The sequence below is a fragment of the Melozone crissalis genome, unplaced genomic scaffold (assembly GCF_028551555.1).
Source record: "Melozone crissalis strain CALT ecotype California unplaced genomic scaffold, PUWL_Pcris_2 ptg000019l_1, whole genome shotgun sequence".
NCBI classification, from domain to species: Eukaryota; Metazoa; Chordata; class Aves; order Passeriformes; family Passerellidae; genus Melozone; species Melozone crissalis.
This window is the reverse complement of record NW_026535797.1, coordinates 4,161,569-4,182,811: the sequence shown is the minus strand read 5'-3', so window position 1 is coordinate 4,182,811 and position 21,243 is coordinate 4,161,569.

Here is a 21,243-nt window from a genome sequence, read left to right as displayed (position 1 = left end):
GCTTGGCTCCAGCTGGGACAGGGGTGGGACAGGAGCAGGGGAAACTCAATGGGACATGGGTTTTGCTTGGGGAGAGGCAGGAAAGGAGTGAAGCAGAAGGAACCACACTCCTAAATCTGCTCCCCATTGGAAAGTCCTAAAAGTTTGGATCACCCAGATAAACCCATGCAGATATGCCCCTAATTTTTAATTTTACTATATTTTTCAGCAGGGAGATCTGCTACAGTGACAAGCAAACCTACAGGCATCACATCAGCAATTTCGGGGATATTTATTTCTCTGGTTATTTACCTTTTATTTCTATGAGCAGGCATTTGATCCCTCAAACAATCCCAATCCAAATGTCCTTAAAGTGAACTGATGTACTGTACTTAATAGCCTGGTGACTTCTTGGATTAGACTGATCGAGCCAGTGATGAATAGGGTAAGTATAGTTAACAGCCATTCTTAAACAACTTTGAGTGTCATTAATTTTGTTATAGGACAGATTAATCTGAAATGTCAGGACTTGCTGTACTAGACCTAAAATTGTATTTTCAAACCAATTTTAACAGATTGTATTTCACTCTTGACACAAAATTCATTTACTCGCCTTAGATTGCAGCTTTTATTGTAATTGTATCAAATTAAATCAGGGCACTAGAACGACAGAAAACTAAGTTGGAGTTATAGGAGGGTAGTTGCACTAAATTTCTTTATATCTTCCTTTTAATGCATTTTTCCTCCTTAAAACAAGCCCAAATACATGGACATTGCTACAGGTTAAGAAGAGATTGCAACAGACTTTTGTAGATATGTAAATCATATGTAAATCATAGCCAGACAGAGGACTACACCTACTCTGTGGGTTGTCTTATCCATAGAACAGAACACTTGCTTTTCTTTAACAAATTTAATGTTTGTTTTGATTAAAGTCACAAATTAGATACTAAAGCCAGTTTGTTAAAGTCAATTTCAAACCTACAAATAAAGAGCTATGGCAAAACCAAACAGAAACTAATTCAGACCCCAGGAAGACAGCAAAGAACGTGATTAGCTCTCCTGAAACCTTTGAAACGCAGTTTAAGGATGAGTTTGTGGGCCTTTGAAAAGGACTTTTCCCCCTCATCCCCCCAAGTAATACACTGCAGATAGCAAATAGCTAAATCAATAATCTGCCCATAGGCAAACTGCAGGAACATGTGTTTGGACAGAGGCATTTCTGGAATAATTCTGAATTATGGATAAATTCGTAAAAGTACCAGTCAGTTCACAGATAATTCATGAACTGAAATAAGGGCAAAATTTTTCGAATAAATTATTCACTACAAATAGTTCCTAAGCTCTCCAAAGTACTATCACACTTCATTTATCTCTTGCCTTAGGGGTAGATAAAAATACTCAGAAAAAATTATAACTAACCTGAATTTTTATCTAAAAAATTTAAGCTAGGACATCTCCTTTTGCAGTATTTTAAGGGTAAGAGACTTGCTCAGCTCCAGCTTTTATTCCCCCTCACAGAAACCATATTTTTATCAGAAGTCTCTGTTTTTTATCTCACAATCGAAGACAATATGGTCAAGAAAGAGCAGTAGATGCAGCTGCAAATTTTGTGCACCAAATTAGTGAATATCTAAAGGATTTTCCAGATTTGCATTCAGAAAGGAATTTCATTAGAATTAGAGAATGCCTTGGGCTGGAAGAGACCAAAATTCCTCATTAGAGCGACATCAGCACATGTAATTCCTGGTAGCAATATCAGGAGTATAAAAAATGGATTTTGTACTCTGTGTTGACCCAAATCAACATTTTGTCTGCTGTAAAGTAAGAAAGAGAAAAAATATTTAGGAAAGGTCCAATCTGGACAAGAAGGAATAAAGGATCTTTCCAGATGTAGGCATATGTTGGAAAAACTGAGGCGTGTATTGGTGTATCAAAAACTTACAGAAATATGGAGTATTTGTGGTGCTGCCCTGACTATTCAGGATGAATCCTGGCTGGATAGCATGGCTCACTGTTCAGGATGATTTCATGGAAGAAGGCTGGTGCAGCAAGAACCAGTTTGAGTTTGTGATCTTCTGATTTTACACCAGGCAACTTCAACTCTTGGTGGCAAAGGAGGGAAACGATGCAGTGAAATTCAGAGAGTGAGAGAAATGATTCTGGACATGTCTCTAACCCAAAAACAAAACAAAGAAGAAGAAAAGAAAAAGAAAACAAAACACCACACAATTCAGACCCTGCACGTGGGACAGGTTATACTGGGTTTTCCTCTTGGTCCCCTGAGCAGGGAGCACCCAGGGAAGTGCATGAACATACAGAAAAGTTTTGTCTCGTTCTCTGAGGTCACATTGAATTATAGCAACCCCAATCTGCAGCCTTTCAAAATGCCACCAGGCCAATGGTCCCTGACAGAGCCCAGCAGCATTCTCCAGGGGAGCAGCCTGGTCGGAATTTAACCGAGTGCCCGGCTCTCCTTGCTTCACCAAACAAAAACTAAATTAGACGGGTCAAACATTGTCGATCTAATCTCACTGTGAACTGAAAACAGAGGAGCTCTGCTGCCACCAGAGCAGAGCAGAGCCTGCTGTGACCCCACCATGAACTGGAGGGGATGGGAGATCTCCAGCAGGTGCAGTCGGGAGGACTCAATGTCGCATTCAAGTTTATTCTTTGTACGGTTCTGAGAATGGCGGGATTGTGTTTTGAATCCAATACCCTGGGGCTTTCACTTGCTTTCTCACAATTACCTGTGTGAGAAGAAAGGCGGGGTGAGGGAAAAAGGAAAAAAGAGATAATTCTTCTGTGGCATAGCAGGAATGGTCAAGGGCAGTTCAGATTAAAGACCATGATTGGCACAGGCTGCGGAGAGGCCAAGCCAACAAAATAAAAAATAGAACCATCCTGTTTAATAGAAACAAATTGCTCTCCACTTCTCCCTGACACAGATAGTGGGGCCATTTGTACCTGCTGCCCTTTGTTGGGAACAACGGCAAGGAAATGTACTCGTCCTGAGCGGAATAAAATTCTTTTTGTTGCATTTGACTATCTCAGCCCACAGAACAAGCAGGGCAGTTAAGTAGTTGAGCTTCCTTGTACATTTGTTTGATTAAAGGTCTGTAACACTGGCTCAGGTAGAAACAGCTCAGCTGCATGGAGCAGCAATGAATGAAAGGCTTGTTAGGGAGCAGCCAGCGAGACACGGCGGAGCTGCCTTCGGAATTACCTCTGAATAGGAGCTTGTTGTTTTGCTTGTTCCCCTCAGCATGGGAGGACAAAACTGTACATTTGAAATGACATGTGATGAGATCTGGGCTGGTTTGCATGTGTATATTGGGAAAACTGCTAAAAACCAGGGCAGGCTCTTTTGCTAGTCAAGGCATGAAAACAAATCTCCTTCAGATGTCCCCAAGTGCTCCAGGTAACATTAGCATTTCCAAAGGTCGGAGTGGAGAGTGTTAGAGCATATTTATGAACTGACCAAATAGAAGGCTTTAATTTTGGTCATAAACGGGCTGGAGAAGATCCAACCAGCTGCCTAAATGGTAAAAAAATAAATCCAGAGTTTATTTGTGTTATTTTCTAAACTTACAGGGACATGGCCATGAGTGGCAGATCCCTTACAGATATAAAGATCCCTTACAGTATAAAGATGTAAGACCCCTTACAGTACAAAAACCAATCCAGCTTTAGCAATAACACTCTTCCAGGTTCAGCAATAGCTGCTCCAGCTGCCTCCACCTCCATCAGCTCCCATCAGGTAAAACTCAGTTGTCAGCACACAAGAAGTTCATCTGTTTTGTTGAACTGATGCTGTAGTGAGTATACAAATGTATGTATATACATACACATGATATATGTACATATATACATGACTTTTCTGATGCTCTTTAAAGGTTGCCTGGATTCCTCTCTCAGTTTTGCTGTGTAATTGGACTGAGTAAGAAATCGCCAGTCAAATATCTCATGTCACAACGAATAGGCGAAACAACTCCTTACAACATGTAGGTTACAAAACAAAGCTTTAAAAAATATTTCTTTAAACATATTCTACACTATTTCAGGAGGAAAAACTAATAGGTGATGCACACTTGAAATTTGGAAAACTTAAAAAACTTTATCTGCAAAAGTTATATTAGTAAATCAGCTCCATGTGCATAAAGTACAGTATAGATCCATTAAAATATCTTGCACAATTTAAGATAAATCTAAACCAAGCTTTTTGTTAAAATTTGCAAGGTTTAGTTATTATTACTGTTGCGAAAACAGAGAAAGGCTTTCCTTCAACATTTTATTTAGCAGTTCTTCCTTTGGCTTGTCAACAAAGACTGGACAATTTTCTATTTTTTCATATCTGTATTTCTGTGAATTATAGGCATATAAAAGAACACAATCCATAAACCATCCTGGATTGTAATATTGTAATTCTGGAATTTCTGCTCTGCTGCAATAGGATATGTTAAAAATCACCAGCACCAAATGGGCCTTTGGGTCTTTCTGGCATAATGGACAGGTAAAAAAGGTAGGCAGCACTCCTAAATTTTGCTGTTTCTGGGAATGTGACCTGGAAAGCTGCAGGACCACATTAAGCAGATCACTGATACTCTGTGAGGGACAGAAAACCACTTAATAACAGAAATTTTTGATTCTGTGAAGAGAAAGCAACTAAACCACTAAAGAAGGAGGACACATCGGAATGGGACAACATTTTCCAAAGGACAGGTATTCCTGATGCTCTCAGGGGTCTGATCCATATCTGGAGGTGCCTCCCAGGGTGTCAGCTCTAGAGCAAACTGCTCTGAAGGGTATTTTATATTTTGAATGCATCCTTGTGAGACTGTCCCCTCTTTCCTTCACCTAAACTGAGAGTCCTTGTGCTCTTCAGTGCCTGCTGGAAAATATTATCTGTAGCATCCACCCTTCCTTTTTTTCAGGAGCATTTCCTCCATTTCACTGAATATCCATCTTTTCACTCTAATTTCTGGATAGGAAAGGCCTTCCTTCAAATTATACCACAAATGCAAACTAAAAAAACAGCCCAGCAAGGAAAGCAGGTGATAACTTTGGCATGTTTAGCTGCTCCTTGCATCTGCAGCAAGACTGTGTTGTAGGGAAAGTTTGGATGAAAATAGAGGGATGCCAAAAAAGGGGTGATGGCATCTGTTAAAGCCCCTGTTAATGAAACAAATCTCTCTTAGATTTGCCCTCCAAATCAATGCCCATTTTGAGCTGATTTCATGTTTACAGAGCCTGATTGAAGAGCCCCTACCACTGTTGGAGCCAATTTCATTGGAATACAATGCTGCCTTAATGAAGCAAGGCATACAGCTAATGGTGATTTGCTTGGACTCAGAAATGGATAATTTGTTATCAAATCCTTTAATAGCTCATGCTGAAGTTTCTGTCATTACTTGTTGCTCCTCTCAATCTTTATTATGACAAACCCTTTAAAAATGCCTAGGTAGAAAAAAGTGCCCATTAATCCTTTCAAGGAAAGGCCGCCGGTCCCAGATTAAGTCAAGCTGGCATCTGAAACTATTCTTTCCTTTATGACACATAGTAAGTGGTGGGTAATCCACATCTTAATCTCCTTGTTGCACAGCTTGGTTTATGGTAACTGATACTCCTGTGACTGCTGCAGACTCCTATTGTGTTACCTTGGGCAGGCAGCTCTTCTTCCTGTTTGTTCCCCCTGGAATGTCTGATAAAGGCACCCTTGAAGTTGACCATAGTCTCTTGAGAAAGTGCTTTTCAGAGAAAATGTGATTTCTTTAAAGTTGTATTGAAGTTACTTGTGGGCTTTTCCCCCGAGCAAAGCCTCGGACAGTGTTTCTGCTCTCCTCCAACATGCGAATTTCATTGCTGCTTTTAAAAGAAAAATTCTAAAAGAAAAACTCTTTTGAATCCTCTATTCCACTCCATAACTTTCTCTGAGCTACATTTATACTTTTTGTCAATTCTTAAGTATATGAACATAACTAAGGTGCTGCAAGAAGTGAAATAACTTGACCAATACACAGAAAATATAATCACCAGGCATTTTAACCTGAAATGGTTGTGCTTCATGCAGCTGTGTAAGTGATGCAATATTTTGAACAGTTTTCCTGATTTGGTATTTGAAAAATCCCCCTTTCCCTGCTAGGGAAACAGATATTTGCTATAACTGTTACTTTAAAGATGAAGAAAACAAGGCAAGGTGATGAATAGCTCCTGTCTGAACTTCAGGTCATTTTGCTGTTCCTAAAGTGACTGGAAAAACTGAAGCATTTTTAAAAACTGTTGCAAGAAACACCTCTGTCCTTATTTTTGGTATTTTATGACATAATGCCACTAATCTTTCTTTTTCAGAGGATGAGCTCCTGATGTGCTCTTTCCAGCAAATGCAAATTTTAATAAATTTAAAGGGAGAGATATTAAAAATAATTCTGGAAAATACATCAGGAAAGCAAATAGAAAACTCATGGATAAGCTCAGTGTTTGACTTCAGAACAATTCCACTCCCCTGCCTGGATTTGGAGGTTGGCACAGATCCCCATGGGGGCCATGCCAGGGGATGGCAGAATCACAGAATAGTTTGGGTTGGAGTACAGCAGAGGAATGCTTCCCTGGCATTTTGGACATCACAGTGAACTTTGTAAAAACTTCTTGACTCCACTGTACAATATTTCTGAAAATTTCTATGAAAGTACAAAAATACAATGATTTAAGACACTCAAATTCTCAAAAATATTATTTTTCGTATAGAGTTATACATAAAATGTTTTACCTTAGAGTTAACCTGTAATGCACTCTTCCATTTGGCTGAAAAGGGTGGGGCAAGAGTTTGTGTTTAAATACCTGCTAAACAGTGATAGAGGTATTTATGTAACTAAACGGAAGCATTTCAAAAACCCTTCTGAACTGGGGCCCCTGAGAGAACCCTCTTAATATTAAATTGCCAGCCTACAGGGGGAAAAAAAAAAAGACATATTTTACATCAGATTTTGGAGCTCATAAAGGTTTTTATAAAAACTCAGCATCTTGATTTGTGTTCAGCTACTTCAAAGCTCACATATTTCTTATTTGAACTTTGCTAGGTGCAGTAATTTTCTCCTCGCTCAGGCTGGATTGGTTCTGCTTATTCAGATCTCATTAATTACAGGAAACTGGACTCATGCGCACATATCCCATTCACCCATCCTGCCCTCAGGCCAGTCAATTTATCTGGCATTTAATGAGGAGTTTTAGATTTTGCAAGTTATCAGAAGTGGGCTCTGAAAGTGTTAGCTCGTGAATTCTAAATAAATGGGCTACTCTGGGGCTTGTTTCAAAACAGACAGCACAGCAGCCCCTCAGCCCCTGTTAAATGAGTCTAAAATTCTCTGCAGGGTCATTCCAAAGGTGCTTTTTTGTTGTCATTCTTTGAGAATATTGCCGCTGTCAGCTTTAACCTCTTTCAGTTGTGTGAGGACTTTATACATGCAATGATACTTTGTGCATTAATTACCCAGGTTTTGGGGTAATTTGATGTGTCAGTGTTTTGTATCCCCATCCCACCAGCTGAATGGGGTTCATTTATCAGCACTTCCAGCAATAACTTTGTGCTACTGTCCATGCTGGTTATTTCAGGATTAATCCAGGTCCTGAGCTAAATGAAGGCCATAACAATCTCAAACACACATCAAATTCTCTTTCAGGTATATATGACATGTCTATTAAGCACATTAGCACCATTCTCTTTGAAATAAAATTAATTTCAGTGTGAAAACCCAGCCTTTGGATACCTGGAGAGGCTGGCTCTGCGTCTTCTCAGGTACCTGAGAGCCACCTGTGGAAGGATGCTTGGGATTTCCATGTTTTCCACTATAAAATCCACTCTCATTATTAGCAGACACTTAATTCTCTAATAAGAGACAGGTTCCTGTGTTCAGAGGCTTTTCTCAAGTATCTGGGGAAGGTGAGAGATGCTCAGCATCCATCCAATGGTTTTTCCTCCAGAGAAAAGTAAAACCTTCTCCTCTTTTAGGGAAGGGCAAGTTCTGTGTCCTTCTCTCCTGTGTCAGAGAGCTTTAACCTGAGCGGATCAGAATGAAGGCTTTTAATTCCTCACACACCTTCCCAGAGAAATAGTACCACTTTTTTTTTTTTTTTTTTTTTTTTTTTTTTAATCCAGTAACACCAATAAGAAAATAGGAAAAATGCTGCAATATTTTAAAAATGTGTTCAGTGTGAGGCCCAACACTCTGCTGTATGTAATGCACACTGTGGAAACAACAGTGCCTTGCCCAAGTCAGTCCAGCTTTTCACAAGATGCTATAACAGAGCAGTTTAGCAGAAATTAACAATTTCCTGTTGTTTTATAAGATTAGTTACTGATAAAACAGCCCCTCTGGACCAAAATCCAGCCTGAATCTTTTTTCAAATCACCCAGTATGATAAAAACCTTTTTTCTAGTACTTGTAAATAAGTGCATAGGGATGTGTTTTATTTTTGCTCTGGAAGAAGAGCTGGTTTCACCTCAGCTCTGTGCCCAGAAGAAGATTGCCATCTATAGATAAGTGTCCCCAACTGCATGTCCCTGTGTCAGCTGGGATGGCAGGGGGAGGGAGAGATGTGCTGTGATCCTGGGCTGGGGTGTCACTGGGAGCACAGCTTGTGACAATGATGCTAATTCACTGGATAAAAGTGGCAGCTTAAACATGGAAATGGCTGAAATTAAATTTTTTGGTTTTGTTTTTTTTTTGTGTTTTTTTTTTCTCTGATATTCCTTTCCATTTATTTGTGTTCTCTTCATTGTGCAGACAATGTGAAAAATAAAAACCAACCAAAGGAGAACAAAAAAATCCATGGCATTTCTGAGCCTTGTCCAGTTTAGAAAGCAAAAAGCTGAAAAGGGAGGATATCACTGGGTCTCAGATGATCTGCAGGTGTAATTCTTAGGCAGAAATAACTGTTCCAAAGTTATAAGTTGTTCCATGAAAACAAGGAAAAGAAAAATGAAGGAAGATAAATCCACACAAAAACATTGAGCATTTGTAAATACACATAGACCCAGACAGAAATTCTTATTTGCCATTTAAAAAACATATTGTGGCTTAAAATCAGTATTTGCTTGACCATTTGCTTGTATAAAGTGGAAATATTTTCTGCAAGCATTTGCAAGTAAAATATTTTCCCCAGGACACCAAGTTCTAGAAAAACTGGCTGGGAGTGGCAGGAACAGCTTGAACTACAAAGAGAAAAAAAACCAAATTGAATGTTTTAAATGCAATGTATTTTGAATTATCTGGTACTAAAAAGTAAGTGACCTTTACTTTCAGGCTTTTCAGAAAAACTCTCTTTGCCTTTTGGCTATATCTGGAAAATTTCAGAATAAGCTACTCTAAACTAGCATTAGTAAAATCCAAAGATGATGATATCAATGGGATGTGAAGAAACCTTGTGTATAAAGAGAGGACTCCATACAAATAAGCGTAAAAACTATTTCTAAAAGAGCATTTAAACTGAACAATTTTAATTTTAAAAGTGCCTGTTGAAAGAACCAAGTATCTTTTTACTTGCCTGTGATATGCAGCAGCAATATGTGAAATTTGTGAAATGGTCCAAGCTGAATAAAAATCAAATTACTTTGGTCTTGTCAATCTACCAAATCTTTCATCTTTTCCCTGGTTGCCTTTTCTTGCTACATTTCCTTTATCTCTGCTTGCAGTTTTAAGAAGTGAATGGCAAAGAGTCATCTCCAGTTCATCAGAAGATAAAACCCATTAAGCTGTTGTATTCACATTTAATTAATGTTTTCCAACTCTCATTTCCTATTTGCCTCCTGAAAATCTTGCCTAAAGTGCTATATGCCAAATAAAATAACTCAGGTAAGGGATATCTGATCCAAATGTTTCACAGGAGATGACTGGATAAGATAACTCTAAGGAGTTGATCATTTTTATTATTTGTGGACAGCCTTTCCAGCCGAGTTCATTCCCTGCAGACAGACTCTTATCCCTCAGGGATGAATGCTGCAAACTGAGCCTTTCCTTTTATTTTTCAAGCGTTGCCCAGTGCTGATACAATTGCACTTTTATCTTTATTAATTCCGAGGGTGGGCAGTTACCCTGATAAATCAGGGGCTGGAATGAATTAAGCAGCGCCCATTCCTGCAGATCAGTGCTGCCTACAGGTTTACACACATGAATCCAAGCAAGACACAGAGTTTCAGGATGGGAAAGAGGGGGATTTTCGTTTTGTGGGCACAGCAAGGTGACAGAGGTGACCAGGGACAAAGTGACGGGGTCATGTCTCTGGAGTTTGAGCTCCCTAAATTCCCAGCCATCAGTGCCATCATCTCCTGGAGATGGGACATGGAATCCTCCTTCTGCTGAGCAGAGCAGACAATATCTGTGTCATTCCAGGCTTGTTTGTGCCCTGCTGCTCTACACAAGGGGGAGCATTGAAGCAGCCAGGCAAGGAGATGTGCGGGGCGGTGGGAAGATACACCAGGCATGGAGAGCTGGGGTTAAAAGCCAGAGCAGTGGGAGAGGGCAGCCAGCAGGCAGCAGGGTAATCTCAGTCTGGGATCTATGTATGGCCCAGATGAAAGAAAAATAGCAGTCTGAGTTTTATATGGTAGTGTTTGTCACAGTGTGGCTCAAACCAAGCGCGTGCTCATAGCAGGGTCCTCATTGGAATCTCTGGAGTCAAAGGCGGGCAGGAACCAGGCAGAAAATGCAAAATTCTGGGGACAACAGCAAGGAGAGTACTGCAGAATAGGCAGATGACTCATGAAAATAACAGAAGGACAAAATATATTTATATTTTGCATGCACATATCTCTGCATGCACTCATACAAAGCGCACATGTTTGCAATGTTGAATATTTCTTTTTTTAGCTCTCATTCCAACTATTTTCACTGTTTTAGTTATATTTGAGTCAATCACACATCATTAGGAAATAATCTGAAATTCCCCCCTCCCCCCTTATAAAATAACCCTTCAATCACCTCAGGCTTCTTCTCTTTAGATTTAGGAATCTTAATTCTTTTGCAAGCAGCAAATGAATAGATTTGAAAATACCCAGTACAATAAGTAAGCTGCAAGGATTTTTCACCATCCTCAAACATTTTTCCCCAAATGATCACTGCTGTTTATATTCTTTATAACACATAATAGATTTTAATGTGAATTCTTGCTACAGAAATTTTTCACAGCATTAATTTTATCACTTAACCTCTGTGCAGTAGAATCACACTGAGCTACCATTTGTCCACATTTTATCCATTAAACAAGAAACACCATGCCTTTAAAATCCGGTTAAACACTGTACAAATTATCTGGTCTTTAGTTTAATACTGCTTATATGCTGTAATAAAAAAAACAAACCCAACTTTTATCAAGTTGCTGGGTCAACAAAATGCTTTTCAGGGCACAGGATTTTGATGTAGGGAGTAAATGCACACATTCTATGGTGGTTCTTTTTTCACCCCTTAGAGAGGATCATCCCAGATTAAGCTGTGTTTTCTGACCTTGCAGAACTGACAGCATGATTTAATAGCCATTAGAGAAAAATGTCCCCAACTTTCTTCTGACTTTTGTGATTAAATATTCATTTCTTGGTGGATTTGCCCTGCTACACTGCAGCACAGCTAAGCTGAACAAATTGCAATGATGTGCGTGAAATCCCATTATAACCATGTGTTAAATCCTGGTGTAAGAACTGGAAATTTCTCTGCTGAGCCCCAACACTCCTTGGCCAAGGAAGGAGCATCTTTTAGGAGGCATGGACCACTCTGCTGTCACCAAAGTCCTGTTTGGCAATGGGATGGAGCGGCTCAGCTGTTCACTGGAGCTGGCTACTCTCGGAGTCTCTGGTGTTGAGATGACCCCAAGGTGTTGGAAAGTCTCTTTTTCCCAGCCCTGACATTGAAGTAGGTGACAGAATTCCTCAGCTCTGGTTTTCAAGGTTGTTTATTCTCTGTTATCTACAACACTCTTTCTCTGATCTGCTCAGGTTTGTCTGGAAGGTCAGTCCATGGCACACCGGCCGCCCTTGGGGTGGTGTTATCTTTTTATACTAAAAACTACGTCTACATTATGTACAATAATTTTCCAATATATATCACCCATGTTAGATAGTGTGTTTCTACGCTAAACCACACCACCATCATCCAGAAGATGGAGGCTGAGAAGAAGAAAGGAGAAGGACAAGGCACACCCAAATCCCTCCATCTTGGCTTCTGAACCCCCATTCTAAAACACCCCAAAATTTTACTTTTTCACTCTCGTGGCTTGTAAATCTTCACATAAAGTTGGTAATTTTCTCCATGGGTTAAAATCAAAGGCACAGAGGTGTATTTGGTTTCGTGCCAAGGTCTCTGAGCCCCCTGGCAGGGGCTCGAGCCATCCAGGGCAGCCAGAGGGATGTCCTGGGTTCCGACAGGCTACCTCAATTAGTTTATGTGCAGTTAATTAAGCACAGTAGGTTCTCTGCCCTGTTTATGGCACTGTGGCGTCCATGAGTGTTGGGTCATGCCCCTTCCATGTCTGTACAAGACCCCAGCTCCATCCCTGCCTCTCTGGGATCTCCTGCTTGCCCAGGCAGCCGGGAGCCAGCGCTGGCTCACACGGCTCGGGCGTGCAGCAGAATTCCTGCCTCCTGTCCAACAACAAACTCCTGTCAGGTCTTTGGAATCAACAGGGAATTATTGAGAGCTCCACGCGGTGCCGCGAGGTCATTTCAGATGAAGGGATCAGTCAGGATTTCATAAAGTATTTATTTAGCTGACAAAGGAATTCCCAACCTCCCTTTCATGTACGTTTGAGCTGATGCTAAGTTTCCGAGACAAGGCTCCGATTGTGGCTGTCACCAAACAATGACATATTTCTTTTCTTCTCTTAAATTCTCTGTATCATTCTATATAAGAGGGCAATTTGTCTGTCATGCAGCTAAAACAGGGCCCACTCACTGCCCTCATTAAACTGACAGCACAGTTATTAGCAGTAAACGAAGCCAACAGGCAATGAATTTAGCCACTGTTTTATGGCGAGCACCAGTGAGATTTTTTCAGTAATTAATTTGATAAATATATTAATTATGAATTGAGTTGACAGTACAATCAGATTGTCAGCCTTCCAGACAGGCTCTTGTGATAAGTAGCTTTGTGATGAAGTGGTCGGATTTCAGTACCTGTCATCCTCCGGTGTCAGTCTCTTATCACTGTCCCGGCCATTCACTCTGTAATTTCCTGTGTGTTGTAATTAAATGGTGGCTTTCTGATTGGAAGTGACTCCTCAAACTTAATCTCTCATTCTCTCAGAATATATTGTTTAAAATAAAAAAAAAGGAGACTCTTTGTTTCAGTGGCTTTTAATGTTAAGAAAGGGGCTTTTAAGTTCATGTTTGGTTACTGCCCCTGTGGGTGTTTGGGAGTGTTGCCTTTGCTCCTGGCCTCAGGTGGGTGAAGTGTCCTTGCTGTGCCACTGGCACAGTAAGTGGTAGCAGGAGGAGATGAAACCATGGGGAAATGTCAGTTCTGTTCTCCTTCTCCTCCAGCCCCAAGCAGGGAGCAGCCCAGCACAGTCTGGAGGACTTTGGGAAGGGTCACTGCCTGTATCTCTTGCCAGCTTTTCTTTTTACCTTCTTTTTTTTTCCTTTAAGAAATTAATTAGGAACAGTGCCTGAGGTCATTTGGCTCAGGAGATACATGTCAAGATAAGATATTTCAAAAACACCTCCTTAATAATTTAATATCAGGCTGGAATTTGGAAGCATGATAGAGAATTGTTTAGAATTGCAGATTTAAGCAACTTAGAAAGAACTCATAGAAAAGAAAACAAGCAGCATCTCTGAGGATGAGTTCTTCTGTTGCTATTTAAGTCTATCAGAAAAACCCCAAACCTGGAGCAAATATTTACCAAATGCAACAGATGACTCTGCTTCCAGGTGCCTCATGTTGGAGGCAAAGGGTGCCCATGGGAATGGGGACTGCTGCTGGTCCTGTGGAATCCTGGGGTCCAACTGTTCTTTAACCTTGAGCAAAGCAGGAGGACCCAAGCCAGCAAATACTTCAGTGTGTGCTGAATTTTAAGCACGTGGGCACAGGTTGCTCCACAGAAGTTTTAGAATGTATGTGTTTAATTTTAATTTTGTACCATGTCCTGTGCTGTATCAGGAGCTGTGGGACCAGCAGGACAAGGGAGGGGATTCGCCCCTTCGGCTGTGCTGTGTCCATCTCTTGGCTTCCAACATCAGAAGGATGCGAATCTGTTGGAGTGGTCCAGAGGAGACCATGAAGGTGCTCCAAGGGCTGGAGCACCTCTGCTCTGGGACAGGCTGGGAGGGCTGAGGGTGATCACCTAGAGAAGAAAAGGCTCTGGAGAGACCTCAAAGCATCCTCCAGGGCCTAAAGGGTCTCCAGGAGAGCTGGAGAGGGACTGGGGACAAGGGATGGAGGGACAGGACACAGGGAATGGTTCCCACTGCCAGGGAATTAGATACAGATAGATTAGACAGTTAGATAAGACAGTTGAATGGGATATGAGGAAGGATCAGGGTGCCCAGAGCAGCTGTGGCTGCCCCTGGATCCCTGGCAGTGCCCAAGGCCAGGCTGGACAGGGCTTGGAGCACCTGGGACAGTGGAAGGTGTCCCTGCCCATGGCAGGGGTGGAATGAGAAGAATTTAAGGTCCCTTCCAGCCCAAATAACTCATTAATTCTACGATCTTTGCATCCAAGTGCTTTAATTTTAAGCACAAACACAGGAGTGTTTCTGTGGGGAACTCGTGTCCCTGTGCAGGTGCTGTCCATGTGTCACATTCCTGCGCCAAACCAGGGCACTGTTTTTATCAATATCCCATTTTTCACAGGGCAGAACATCACCAGCAATCACCAAATCATCACTGAAATGTGGGCTGAAGACACAGCTTGTCCCAGCTCTGTCCCCAGCACGCTGCACCCTTGGATCTCCTGAGCATGGCTCCTTGAGGAAGTTCAAGTCCTTTGCTAAAGCTGCACTAAGGGACTCAAGGCTCTGTTATAAAATGACAGGTAAATCACACCCACATCCTGACAGTCAAAGGCAAGCCCAAAAAAGTCACCAGAGCTGAAACAGGGACCTGCTGCCAGGATTTGCATTCTATCCTACAGCCCCAAGCCCTGCAATGAAGCATTCAGAACAGTCTTTTTGAACTTCTCAACAGGGACAGTCTTTATGGATTATTTAAACATAAAAATATACAGCTTTCTGGAAAAGAACCATTTTAGCCCTTGGGGACTCATGGGAGCTGTGGTGTTGTAGGAAGATCTATAATTGAGCATGCTAATACTGATATGCTCTTGTTGGAGAGAAATTTTGCCAGGCATGAGCCCATAATGGAAATTATGGCTTAAAAGGATCAATTTAGAGACTCTATTCTATCATTTTACTGATTTGTAGATGCTTCCAAACCACAATCCAAAGCAAGCATCTACTCCATACTGGTGGAGAGATTACTACTCACTCTTAAAGATGTTTTAAATTTTGCCAAGTATTTTATTCCATCCAATTCCCATAATCACGTCAAAAATGTATTTTAAGCAAAGCAGTTTCTTTATGAAGCATCTCTCCCTAAATCTGATAACGCAAAATGAGCTTATTGCTTACTAAAAACACAAAAAACCCCTTAGTTAACGCTAATTAAAGGGGCTTTAATTGTCTTTTAAAATGAATATGTGCTTATACTCTGTTACTTTGAGTAAAACATGTAATGTCTTTGCCTACATGCAAATCTTCCATAGTAGAATTGCAATTTCTCAGTAAGCATTGAATTTTCATGTTACTGGCTGTGTTTGGAGTTTTATGGCCAATGCTCTTGATTTCTCACATAGCATATGGTAGTACTTTCAATAAAAAAATTATGTGATGGTTCAAAAATGGTAAGAAAAAAATAATGGCATCTGACACATTTGTAAGGGTGATAAGGTGTCTCTCTCAGCAAGCTGAATAATTTTCTTCTAACAGCTTTTTCCATGTATTAAATAATGTCAAGTTGTTCCATATTCTCACTTCCTTTCTTTTGGGGCTGTCACTGATACAAGTTATTCCTGAGACAAACTACTGATGAATTGCACCCCCATAGATGAATTCAGATCCTTTTTCTTGCTTTATTTATGGTATGTTTTTTCCTCTTAAACATAAGCTTTAACTGCAGAGCAAGATTTGCTTTCTGGTAAATGAAAAAAGTGACTTACTCCTTAGAATAAGACTGGGGCAGGCCCGCGAGGAAAAACATCTTTATCACATCTGAAAAAATTCTAAACCAAACTGATTATGTGTCACTTGATAAAGTGCTGGAGAAGAATTATAGGTGTATCCCTGTTCCCACTAAAGCCAACCTGAGCTCTGCAGCAGCAGCTCCCAAAGCTCTGGGTGCAGTGTGGCACTGCCAGCAACCCAAGTTGTGAGGAGATGGTAATTATTCAGCAAGGAAAATGCTCAGCATTTCCTGAGCGAGTCTTTAATCCTAGTTTGAAGTCATTGCTGCCATTGTAAGGTCCAAGTGGAAACTGTGGTTCTTTTGTGCATCTGTCAGACGCTGCTGCTTATTACGGAATCAGGAATGATAAATATGCCGAGCGCTTTGATGTGAGTATCAGCCTGAGCTCCTCCAGTGCTCAGGTAGAAAGCAGCTGAAGCTATTGTTTTCATCTTGCATGAAAGGTTGAACAGATGCTTGAAAATAAATAGGACCTGATAAAATGATAAAAATCCTGGGATAAAGAGTGTGGCCTCTGTTCTCAGTGCCTGCTGTGCACCCAGGCCAAACCCGAACAGTTGATACACGGCTCAAAGGCCTGCACAGAGCTGCCCCCTCAGGAGCAGCAACATGCAGCCACAAGGGTAATAAAATCCACCTTGTCTGTCCAGATTAACTGCTGATCTTCATCTTCAGATGGCTGAGAGCACAGAGGCTTTGCAAAATCAGCTCCACCATCCTCATGGATGAGCTTCCCTCTGAAGAGATGGATCACAGCAGCCAGGCCACGTCGCAGACATCTTTTGTGGAAAATCCTTTCCTTAGGATTTTTCCTCCTGAGAAGCTGGGAGGCCTCAGGAACAAAATGTAAACAATGATTATCTGCTGCTGTGGAATGCAACAGGTGGATCTTTAATTAGCCCTTGTTGGATGTTTGTAATTAATGGCAATCACAGCCCAGCTGGCTCAGACAGAGAACCGAGCCACAAACCTTTGTTTTCATTCCTATGCTATTCTATTATTAGCTAGCCTTCTGATGAAATCCTTTCTTCTATTCTTTTAGTATAGTTTGAATGTAACGTATACCATAAAATAATAAATCAGCGTTCTGAAACATGGAGTCAGATCCTTGTCTCTTCCCTCATCCTAAGACCCCTGTGAACACCATCACAAGGCCAGCCCCAGAGTTCAGCTCCTGATGGGACACACGCCTGTCAGCTCTGTTTGTGGCTATAATTACGGATCCAAATGAGTTTGAGGCCCCAAAGAGAAGCGACCTAGAAATTTGCTGTTTCTATCTTTGTCTGCACAGGTCCAAGTGGAGATGGGGACAGTCTCCTCAAGCAGCTCTGAGTCAGGCAGAGCAAAGATCAGACAAAAATAACCATGCTATAACCATGCAGAGAGGTCTCTTTCTCTGGGGAGCATCAGGATGTGTGCAAGTTCTGCTTCTCAAATATTTGGTCCTTCTACAAGGCTGTCTGCACTTTTCTTTCTTTTATTTTCCACATCTTCATTTGTGCTCCCTGATGAGCAGTGGAGCACCTTCCAGGAGTCCTTGTGGTGAGGCAGGGACAGCAGTTACCCATCCTCATCCTGCTGAATGGGCCACTTACCAGCACCATTCCTTATTAATTAAAGGCATTACAGCAAATCTCCACGATTTTGCCTCTTGGCTAGAGCAAAATGTACAGTGTGAATGCAAAGTGTACAGTTTGGTCATCTTTAATAACGCTTTCAATGAGACATGCAAGGTGTGAGGAGGAGCTAAAACAGCCCTGTAGAAGCATTCTCACCTCCTGTTGCTTCTGTGCTTGTGTTTCTTAAAGCAATGTGGTTTTCCTGAAGTATAAATTCTGTTTTCTTATCCATCAACAGCTGAAATCCCTGTTTGCCTAAAACTCTTAATAAATGCTGTCCAGCTTGTGGGTAATAGCTCAGTGGCAGCTGACCACAAAAAATGATTTCTCAAACATGTTATGCCATCTGATTTTTACATTATAGGTCCTAAAATTGCTGTCTCCTGAATTATTTGTAATCTGTGGGTCATTATATCAGCTTCCAGCTCACCCACACCTCTTTGCCATGGGACTTTTTTCCTGAGGAGAACAGTGGAAGTGCAGATGGAGAACCATCCATCTCCACCTTCCTGGTGGTCACCAGCAGCATGTCCCCAAAAATCCTGTGAGCTCTTATCAGGGGGCTTTAGAATGAAATTGCTGGCCAGTGGCACCATAGGGAGAGGGAAAAAAAAAAAAAAAGAGCACAAAATGAAAAGGTTTTTTCATTCTTTATTACTAGCCATAAGCAAATTAATGTAATTTTCTCATTAAAATGAATGCACTTTAGTTCTTATCATTTTCTAATGAGGTTTTATTTCCTGAGGAGATGGGCTGAATGTTCCATTCCACTATGGAGCAAATAGAAAAACAAGAGGCAAAGAATAGGAAACTCAGGGAGGAAAGGTAAGTCAGAAGATCTGTAAAGAAAAAAAAAATATATCACCCTGAGGTACTGGTCTACAAAAATGCTTTACAATAGCTGAACAAAAAATCAATTCAAAAATACAGTAGATCACAGGCCATAAATAACGTGTCCAATCAGAAAAGTGTGAGGGGAAAATGACAAAAGGAGAACACATTCTCTGAAGGGGCAGAGAGGAGGTGGGGTGAGGAGAGTGGCTTGAATAACTCCTCTACTGAGCCAAATCCCAGGATGGAGAGAGGCAAGGCCACTGACACCCCCTGTTCTTGCCTAATCTGCTTCAAAAATTATAATCTCACTGCACATCCAGCAGGGAGTAATGTATGCAAGGATTCTTCAATCATGTAACCTAAAATACAGATAACAAGAACTATCAAGGGTTAGGTTTTAAAGACCATAGCAAATAAAACTCATTGCAGTCATGTTTTCCTGATCCTCTGAGAAACAGGAAGGTATTATTTAGCAGCATGGGCAGCCAGCTGAGCAAAGCACAAACTGTTTGCCTAAAGAAAAAAAAGCCTTTCATGGGTGCTCACAGCAAACCACAACCATCCTACATGAAGAGTTAATGGACTCTTTGCTTCTTTCCTGCCAAGGTCAGGATTAAATTGTGAGATGGTATTTCTTGTTGGGACTCAGATGTTTGTTAGTTCTGGTCTCTGTTACAGTCCCACAAACCCTGAATTCTACTGCACTTCACTCTAACAAACTAAAAATGCAGCCTCATCTCTCTCTCTGCAAGGCCTTTTAAGGATAAACTGTCCAATTAAGAAATGGCACCAAAATTATTTTTACTTTTAACCTGATAACCAAGCACCCATGCCTGCAATGTGGACTTTTTTATCCAATTACACAAAACCACCCAAACCCATGGAGAAGAAGGAGAAGGAGAAGGTGAAGGAGAAGGAGAAGGAGAAGGAGAAGGAGAAGGAGAAGGAGAAGGAGAAGGAGAAGGAAGACCAGCTTCCACCCTAAAACCTCCATCTTGCCTTATAAATATTACTGTATTCTAAACACTTAAACTCTAAGTTTTCCACCCTGTGATATCACACACTTCTATTCAACCTCCACACCCAAAATCCCATTCCATCATTCCATTTTGGAAGCTTCTCCACAGCCTCAGGTCAATGCAGTGTTCTCCTGGGGGTCGGTGCCTGGCAGAACAGACAGTCTGAAATTCTCAGCATCCAGGGTTCCAATAAAGAGTGTTCCAGTTTTGGGTTCAGCTCTGCAGCTTCGCATCTGTTACCTGTAATATCTAAACAAACCCCATCTTTTACCTTCACTGGGAGGCAGAAAAATCTCTCAGTGGCCAGGTGAGTACAAGAAATACAGGTTTCTACATAATCAGACTGATTATCTCTATAGACATATAAATATGTAGTTTATATATATATATATATATATATATATGTTTTTTAAGGTATTAAGAAATTCTGATCAACAGTACCACTGAAAATTTGGGACTGTGGAAATTAATCTCAGATTTTAATTTCTTAGAGGCAAAATTCCTCAGTCAGGCAAAAGCTCAGTGATGTTTTGCAGCATTTGTGTAACTTTTGGTTTGAGTAGTTGAGGCAATTGATGTGAGTGCCTGTGTGGCTCCAAGGTCTGTACTCCAAACCCTTCTGCTGGCACAAAGTGCCTTGGGAAAATACAGTCACATGTGGGAAACATTGCCCATCATTAACTAAAATAGGTACAGCATCCCTTATGGAAATGAAGTCCGGGGTTTGGTAGTTCTGAGCTCTATTCCTGTTTGTAACATCCATTCTTATGTTGGTCATGGTTCACTACGTCATTTCTCTAGGATTAATTTTTCCCCAGTTATAAAGTGGCCATAAAGATATTTAGTTCTTAGCACTTTGAGGATCAAAAGAAATTGCTTTTATCTACCAATGCCAGATAATCATATCACTACCAAAGTATTCTGATCTTTTTACTACTAAGCCTCTAACCAGTCAAAAAAGGGTTTTTTAATCATATAAATGATATGATTAGAGCTTTTTATAAAATGAGACACAGACAAAAAGTGATACTTTGGCCATCTTGGATGCTGTGCAGGTCCTGCCACACATTGCAGCACCTGGTTCCATTTGCCCTAGTGGAAATCTATGTACAGCAGGAAAAGTGAGAGCCAGCTTAGGTCAAATAAGAGTTGATTAACTACCACCAGGAATCCAGATAGATTAAAGACTGCAATCACATCTTGTTTCTTGTGTTCTTTTTGTCAGCTTTAAGGTGGTGAGAAGCAGAGGGGACCAGCTGTCGCAGTGGGTGACAATTCTCCTGAATTTCCCAGGTTTGAATAAGCAACTGCACTGAACTAAAATTCTGAACCTTCCGAGGTTCATCCATCACTTTTTACTAAATTACCTCTTCATTCTCTTTTCTGCTAAGAATCTAATTTTTATAGCACTGTAGAGAATTTTTATAGCACTGTACTTTATCTTGTCACAGTATTTTTTGTCATTATTTTCATCTCAGTGAACTCTGCAATGATACTAAATAGACTGTGAGAGCCTGGCCGTAAGATAATGAGGGAGGTGCACATCTGCAAATGTTAATAGCTCACCCT